We start from the raw sequence: 7,824 nt of genomic DNA on the forward strand, positions 1-7,824 counted from the left end.
AACTTCTAGTCTGTCAAGACTGGTTTAAGATCCTTATGTAATGTGCATATATGCAGAAACAAATAAACTAGCTTTAAACATTATCTGCGCAGAAATAAAATTAACTTCTCAAAACCTGATAGGATAGGTCTGGTTAGTACAAATCTATTGCAAAATAAAAGGATTCTGTGCATCAGTTCAACCAGGAGAAGCAGGGAAAGACTGTCCCAACCATGAGAGTTCAAGTTTACGTTGTGTTCTGAAAGCCTAGAGCTAAGGGACACCATGTTGCTCACAGTGTCCTGATATGCAGAACTGCTCAAGCTACGAAGTCAGGGCTTCCTCTGGAGCTAGAAGCACATTCTGGTTTACTTTCTATTCTGGAGACGTTTAGATTTCCTAAGAGAGTCTATGGCTTCTGCGGCCTTTTTTCATTTCCAAGGAGACTCTTCATTCTGCCCAGACCCTGAGGAGTCTCCTACTGCGCTTTCCATTACTTCTCGCAGTTTGCTTTCCAGCTCTGCCAACCATGCGTTCTGTTCACCTATGATCTGGGTCTGCTCTACTGTTCACCTACAATCTGGCTCTGCTCTAGCAGTTTCTGGTCCTGGTCTTGAAGCTGTTTCTGCTGTTCTTGCTCTTTGGTGCGAAGCTCAGAAATTTCACGCCTGAGAACAGTCACCCCAGCACCATTTGTCTTAACCTCCTGCTGGAGTTTGGTAACCTCTTGTCTTGAAGGGTTTTGCTTGGAGAACAGTTGCATTGTTGTCAGGGCTACAGAAGGTCCTGGAACTGGAGGAGAGCCCATGAGCCTTCCAGATACATCTGATCCTGGTAATTTCCTCTTTAGAACTGGAACAATCTTTTCATCAAAGTATTCTGTTGCCATGGAGGAAATATCCCTTAACTCTTGAAGTACTTCATGAGCCCGCTGAGGGGCTCTGGTAGAATGGACATATCTCAACACACGATAAATCTCATCAATCACCTTTCCTGGGATGAAGCAACAGAGATTGGAGTCCACATACTTCATGAAAGTCACATTTAAGAGAGACAGCTTTGTTTCAACAGCAGCAAGGATGTCTGCATGAGGAACTAATGAACGGTTTCTCCTTTCTGACTCTCCTTGGGAGTTGTGCTTTAACTTGTTTCTGACATGGATTATGGTACCTCTCCACTTTTAGAAATCCCTGATTCAACATTCTCTGGCAGACCAAGTCCATTCTTTTACAAACCAGGTGGAGCTGGCTAATTTCATCCTGGGACATAAAGCTGGGGATGTTTTTGATGGCTACGATGGGCAGCGCCATGAGCATGTTGTTTTGAGGCAGCTGGTCTGGAGCCAGTGCCGAGGCTGGGGGCGCGGGGGCGGTGGGGCCAGTCGCTGGGTAGAGCCGATGGCGGAAGGGGAGCCGCAGTCGCCCGTGGCCACTGCCGCCTTCCTCAGCCATCCGCTCCTCCGATGCCGCTGCCATCTTGGGGGTTTGATTCCTTCCTCTCTGTTTTTAAATAAGTTCATTTGTATCTTTTTTTTTTTTTAAGATTCCACATATAAGTGATATCATATGATATTTGTCTTTCTGTGTCTGACTTACTTCACTTAGTATGATCATCTCTAGGTCCATCCATGTTGCTGCAAATGGCATTGTTTCATTCTTTTTTATAGTGATTATTTAGATTTTTTATGAAAAATTTCAAACATATAGCAAAATTTTAAAAATTCAAACACAACCATTTTTTCCTATTACACAGCAATATTATTAGTTTCAAATTAGCTGGGCTACTAAGACTGTCAGTTACTACGAAATTAAAAATGATTCTACATGCCAAACTCAAATAGAAAATGTCATGCAATATATAAATCACTAACAGGCCTCTGGTGCAGAGAATACATATATACTTATCACTGAGAGTCACCATTAACATTTTAATATAGTTATTTAATCACATATCCATCCCTCTACCCACCCATTAATCTATCTTTTTATTTATTTATTATTATTTTGCGGTACGCGGGTCTCTACTGTTGTGGCCTCTCCCGTTGCGGAGCAACAGGCTCCGGACGCGCAGGCTCAGCGGCCATGGCTCACGGGCCCAGCCGCTCTGCGGCATGGGGGATCTTCCCGGACCGGGGAACGAACCCGTGTCCCGTGCATCAGCAGGCGGACTCTCAACCACTGCGCCACCAGGGAAGCCCTAACCTGTCTTTTAAAAATGCATTTTAAAGTAAATTATAGACATCAGTACACTACTCCCTAAATACTTCAGTATGCATATAATTTACTAGAGTTCAAGAAAATGTTTATTTTTATAAAGCACTTCAAGAACAGTTCTTATTAAATTGATCGGGATTAGATTTTGTGTGTAATTTTTAGATAACTGGGGCTATGTCTACATTTAAATTCACTGAATAAACATAGGGTTGGTGAAGACTACTAGGTGTGGAGTGAAAAAATTAAATATTGGCTGAGAATTATTCCACAAGGTCTACAGGGGAAAAGTCTATCACATTTTTATTCTCTTTTGTATGGATCTTCAGAGGCTAAGAAACAAGCCCGGGGCATACAAAATAGAGAAGGATTCTTTTTTTGTTTTGGCCCCTGAGTGTGTAGCCCTCAGGCCATCACAGAACTCTGTCTGGTAGTTTCTGACTCATAAGAATGGACACTGAGGGGACTTACCCGGTGGTCCAGGAGCTAAGACTCTCCATGCTCCCAATGCAGGGGGAATGGGTTCGATCCCTGGTTAGAGAACTAGATCCCACATGCTGCAACTAAGAGCTTGCATGCTGCAACGAAGATCCCACGTGCTGCAACTAAGAACTGGCGGAACCAAATAAATAAATAAGTAAGTAAGTAAATAAATAAATAAATAAATAAATATATATATATATAAAATGAAAGAATGGATACTGAAAGGCCTATGGATGTGTTTATTCTGCCACTGGCCAAGAGTGATGAGGCCCTGTGTACATGTTTTGCAGAAAGAGCAGGTACGGCATATTACAGAGTCATTAGGAAGTGAAATGATGAATATTGTCTACCTGATACATTGGCCTAAAATATCCTGAGCCTGAAGACACAATGACTCCTTAAAAAAGATCATGTTTTGTCCAAATACTCCAACCTAAACTTGTTTCTTATGTTTGAGCAATTCACGATCTAAATGAATCTTTGTGGCTGTGCATTTTGAAAGATGCACCGTTCCCACCACCTCTGTCCCCACCTCGGTCATGGGTTGCATTCCCAGACCAGTTCAGTCACGAGTTCTCAGAGGTCTTACACCAAGACCCCTTCAAATACTGTGCCCATGATCTGGTTTTACTCATTCTACAAAATTTGCCATATGTTTAGTTTTGTGCTGTTTGTTCTGATTACATTTTAATACAAATGAGTTAAAAATATAATTGTCACTATGTAAATGTAAAAGTGAACCCTGGTGGCTTGGTCCTCCATTTATCAAAAAATAATGGCCTTGGGCTTCCCTGGTGGCACAGTGGTTGAGAGTCCGCCTGCCGATGCTCACTTGGGGCACACGTTTTCTTCCACAGAAACTGAGCGAGACTGTTTTTCCTTCTCCTTCAGCCACTCTTCACTGTAAGTTATTCATTTGTGCTTCTAGGAAGTAAAAACTCAATTCCTTTTTTGATTCTGACAGCACTCCTTAGGAAGTTATACCTCTACGGCTGGGAGTCGCAGACTAACAAATCAAGAGCTAAACCCTAGGAGTTAATTTAGCTCAATATCCTCATTTTACAGATGAAAAAAAAAAAAAAAAAAAAAAAAAAAAAAAAAAGGCCTAGGGGTCACCAATCTACCCAAGAGTGCCTCTGAATCTGTGTATAGAACATTCTCTCTGAGTGAACCAGGGAGCCATTGGAAGGATTTGAGCAGAGGTGACTTAGGTTTTCAAAGGATTTCCCTGGATATGTGTTGAGATTTGACTTCAGGGAGAAAGGTTAAAAAGGGACACCCATGAAGGTTGCAGTCATCAAGAAAGAAAGATGACAGGCTCAACCCAGGCTGTTTGCAGTAGGGCTGGAGAGAGGATCAGTTTCTGAATATGCAGCTTTAGAGGCAGAGCTGAGAGGATTTCCTGACAGTTTGGATTTGGGGTGGGCATATGGGAGAGGAGTTAATGAGGACTCCATGGTTTGGGGCTATGTTCCCAGGCTACAGGTGCATGAACTGGGAGAAAGGAAGGAAGGGAGGAAGAGGGAAGGAAGGGAGAAAAAAGGAAAGAGGCAAGATGGGAACTGTTCTAGGTGCTGAGTGTATATAAGTGATGAAGACACAGTCTTAACAAATCCGTTATTTATTGAAATAAATGGACAAAGTTCAGAGAGGGAGCACAGAAGAGGGAGCGATTTGCCAGCAGGCTGGAGTCAGGGAGGTGACATTTGAGCTGGGTTTTGAAAGATGAATAAGAGACTGCCAGGTGTGTGTGTATGTGTGCACGTGTGCACGTGTATTGGGGCTGAGGAATGGTGTGCAGATTTCTAGGAAGAGGGAAGGAGTAAGTGAATATTCTGAATCTGCAGATTGTAATTAAGTAACCTTTAGAAAGTTCTGTAGCCTAGCCAATGCATCCCACAATCCGTAAAGAAATAGCTTTATCTTTCTGAGGGCTGGATAGGTTAGTGTTGATGCATTTAGTGGTTTTTCTTCAGTTTGTCTTAAAAAAATTTATTATAAACTATTTAAGATATTTAAAAAAGATACAAAGAACAGTTTAATGGCACTTAGTGATTTTAAGCTGAAGACCTGGGGGCAAAAGGAAAACATTTAGCTCAAAGAGCATAGACAGCTAGTTTAAAAGAGCTTTTCTCATCTAGAAAAGCTAGATGCCGCACTGCCACCAGCTTGCTGTCACACCTGGTGCCCCACTCCTTTGATTTAGGGAGTCTTCTCTCATTGCTGTAAAAGTCTGCTATAATCCAAAATCTCACTTTCATCGTAGCATGGTTATTTCCTAGGCTTAATGAAACAAATATGCAGTCACAGCCCCTTGATTCAAGCAAAGCACCTCTCCTGGAATAAAAAAAATGCTGAGGTTTGGTTCTGTCAATGAGAAAGGACTAAATTTAGGGGATTTTGTTCCATACATTATTGCTTGACAACGGTGATGGTAACCTCTCAAATATTATGGCTTTTTACGAAGTTCTTCCTTTCCCATTAGCTTACGCCGACCTCACCATAGCTCTGCCAAGTGGTGATGGCAAGTGGTCTCTATTTTATGTTGAGAAGAACTGAGCCTTAGAGAGTTCAAAAGACTACAGGAAGCCATGAGACAAGAATGTAGCAGGGCTGACACTTGAACCAGAAAATTCAAAGTCAATTTTGTGCAACTTTTACTGCTCCACCCTCCACTTTCTCTGCAGTTTCTGGAGCAACCTTCTTCTTAAAGGATATAAAAGAAACGAAGGACTGTGTATGATGCCAGTCTAGACAATTGCAGAGGGCCGTTGGATCTTGCCCTTATTCACTACGATGGCCTGCTCGTTCTATGTTTCCTGGGGTCAGGTAACACTGAGTGTCAGAGTGCCCTGACCCACCCAGGTCTTTGGAGAGGCCTGATCTGCCTCATGGATTGTAGACGTACTTCCTGAATGAAATGCCTCAGAAAGATAGGGTACTTACTCCCATTTCTCTGATGAGTCTAAGCTCATGAAATGCTGGGGTGATGGAGTTTATAAGCCACTCATAAGTTGAAAGATTTTGAGTAAATATTCTTTTCTCTTTGAATTGAATCATTTAGAAGTTTGTTCAATCTTTTATATAATGATCAAAAAAGGAAAAGATCTATTAGTTGGCTTCAATGTACCCAACACTACAAACATTTCCCAGACAGAGGCTCCACCCTCTGTGTGTTCAGAGCCCGGTGAGGGAAATAAACAATCAAGCGGATGACAAGCAATATGGTAAACGGCAGAGTTGAAGTATGAACCAGTTTTATGGGAAACTAGTTGAAAACTTCCCAGCAGCTGAGATTTTGTTCAGTTCCAAAATTTTAAACAGCTTACAAATTAATTGTGTGCTAGTCTTTTAATTAGGCCATGATGGGAGTATCACAGCCAACAGCCCCATTTATTGCATTGTACAGAGCTCTGCTGAACTCCGGTATTGTAATCCTTAACCCTCCCTGGAGGAATGCTCCGTGATTCTGCATCTTATTATTATTTTTCCAAGCCTGATGACACATTAATTGCCATTGGCACATCCTCCCTCGAGTAGTTTACAACGAAGTTTTATATGTATATCCAAGCTGTCATAAGACCTGTGAATGGATACGGGAAGCAAATGTTAATGTTTATGCAATAGGTTAAAGGCTAACCTTTAGTTTTTTTTCAACTGTCAAACATGCTGTGTGGATACTACTGTGATGTGTACAGAAGAGTCTGTTCATGTCCCCCAGCTGTTTGTCTTCTGGAGCTTCCTGTTGCCCAGATGTGGTACACTGCAGGACTGTCTTGTGATAAAGCCAAAAATACACTGCTTAAAATAACCCTGCTTAAGTGACTGGAAAGAAATTAAAAGGGAACATATCTCTGGACTTCAGAGGATAAAGTATATTAGAAATCAAACTGAAAAAAATGCGTTAAATTAACTTGCACATTTGCATTGGGTCTTTCATCCAAATATTTTGAAGCTTTTGCTTACCTCTCAGTCATGTATATACAAACAAAACATTCTTTAATTGGTCTTCTCTTCCCTTTCCCCACATAGTTGATAATAGACACTTGATTTTCTCCATGTGGAGCCAGAGATGCTGTTGAAGGTAAATGGAGCAGACGTCTGCCTGAGTGGGAACCATTGCATGCTGAATGCATAGAGGATGGGTTTTATTTTTATTTGTTAGTTTTTAACATCTTAATTGGAGTATAATAGCTTTACAATGGTGTGTTAGTTTCTTCTTTATAACAAAGTGTATCAGCTATACATATACATATATCACCACATCTCTTCCCTCTTGTGTCTCCCTCCCTCCCACCCTCCCTATCCCACCCCTCTAGGTGGTCACAAAGCACTGAGCAGATCTCCCTGTGCTATGCAGCTGCTTCCCACTAGCTATCTATTTTACATTTGGTAGTGTATATATGTCCATGCCACTCTCTCACTTTGTCCCAGCGTACCCTTCCCCCTCCCCATGTCCTTAAGTCCATTCTCTACGTCTGCGTCTCTATTCCTCTCCTGACCCTAGGTTCTTCAGAACCCTTTTTATTTTTAGATTCCATATATATGTGTTAGTATATGGTATTTATTTTTCCCTTTCTGACTTCACTCTGTATGACAGACTCTAGGTCCATCGACCTTGCTACAAATAACTCAATTTCGTTTCTTTTTATGGCTGAGTAATATTCCATTGTATATGTGTGCCACATCTTCTTTATCCACTCATCTGTCAATGGACACTTGGTTGCTTCCACATCCTGGCTATTGTAAATAGAGCTGCAATGAACATTGTGGTACACGACTCTTTTTGAATTATGGTTTTCTCAGGGTATATGCCCAGTAGTGGGATTGCTGGGTCATATGGCAGTTCTATGTTTAGTTTTTTAAGGAACCTCCATACTGTTCTCCATAGTGGCTGTATCAATTTACATTTCCACCAACAGTGCTAGAGGGTTCGCTTTTCTCCACACTCTTTCCAGCATTTGTTGTTTGTAGATTTTCTGACGATGCCCATTCTAACTGATGTGAGGTGATACCTCACTGTAGTTTTGATTTGCATTTCTCTAGTAATTAGTGATGTTGAGCAGCTTTTCATGTGCTTCTTGGCCATCTGTATGTCTTCTTTAGAGAAATGTCTATTTACGTCTTCTGCCCATTTTTGGATTGGGTTGTT

The 7,824-nt window shown here is 41.5% G+C and overlaps 1 pseudogene; it reads right to left on the reverse strand.

Moving 5' to 3' along the window:
- Positions 1–347: 347 nt before the first annotated feature.
- Positions 348–1,454, reverse strand: LOC103084207 (F-box only protein 28 pseudogene; annotated as a pseudogene).
- Positions 1,455–7,824: the final 6,370 nt, after the last annotated feature.

This window comes from Lipotes vexillifer, unplaced genomic scaffold, assembly GCF_000442215.2.
Source record: "Lipotes vexillifer unplaced genomic scaffold, Lipotes_vexillifer_v1.1 scaffold418, whole genome shotgun sequence".
Taxonomy (NCBI): Eukaryota; Metazoa; Chordata; class Mammalia; order Artiodactyla; family Lipotidae; genus Lipotes; species Lipotes vexillifer.